General features: G+C 40.2%; 1 protein-coding gene across 2 annotated transcripts in view; it reads right to left on the bottom strand.

The window, feature by feature from the left end:
• SMYD3 (SET and MYND domain containing 3) overlaps positions 1 to 757 on the bottom strand; it is a 727,677-nt gene that overhangs the window by 315,065 nt on the left and 411,855 nt on the right. The gene's annotated exons all lie outside the window — the stretch shown is intronic.

Here is a 757-nt window from a genome sequence, read left to right as displayed (position 1 = left end):
CCTGCTGAGGTTCACAAAAATGTTTCACTAAAAAAAATACTAATATTTACGAGTGACCGATATTATTTTGAAGACTTCTGCCTATTTAATATCACTGTATGTGAAAACCTGTGTTGTGCCTCCTGATCTCTGATCCTCCAGTCACTGACAGACCTGAACTCCAAGTAAAGGGACATCTGCCACCTCAACCTTTAGAGAGAAAAAGACCCTCTTAAAATGCCCACAACTTGAAAAGAAAGATTAAAGAGCACTGGGTAAGAGTATAGAAAGAAAGAAATCAGTGGGAACACTGATTTCCACTAATAAAACAGGCTTTCTGAGAACACTGGGCTGGTGAGACTTAACTACAAAAGATGCATCTTTCAATGTTAGAAGTTAGCTTGGAGAAGACACAAGAGAGAGAAAAGATGCCTGACATGACAGGTGGAAAACACGAGCTTTCCACGGTTAATCAAATGGGCACTGCAAAGCCAATATGCCTCCTGAAATTCAAACCTTTGATTTTTGCACGACTGCCAACTCATTTACAAAGCATCCACAGCTAATCAAACTTGTTTGGCTGCCTCCTTATCGAAACTTTACAAAACTTTAATTTCAGCCTCATGAGCCCTGCAGCTGTAAATTAATTGGATAAAATTTACAAACATTATGCAGTGAAATAAAGCACTTTCAAAGTCTTTTCCCTGTTCAGGTGACTTACCTGCCTAGCGCGCCAGTTTTGTTTGACCTAAGTTCAGAGCCCCCGGAAACCTTCCCA

The sequence above is a fragment of the Lipotes vexillifer genome, unplaced genomic scaffold (assembly GCF_000442215.2).
Source record: "Lipotes vexillifer unplaced genomic scaffold, Lipotes_vexillifer_v1.1 scaffold1315, whole genome shotgun sequence".
NCBI classification, from domain to species: Eukaryota; Metazoa; Chordata; class Mammalia; order Artiodactyla; family Lipotidae; genus Lipotes; species Lipotes vexillifer.
Note: the sequence above shows the minus strand (reverse complement) of the source record. Positions and strands in the feature narration are given on the sequence as shown.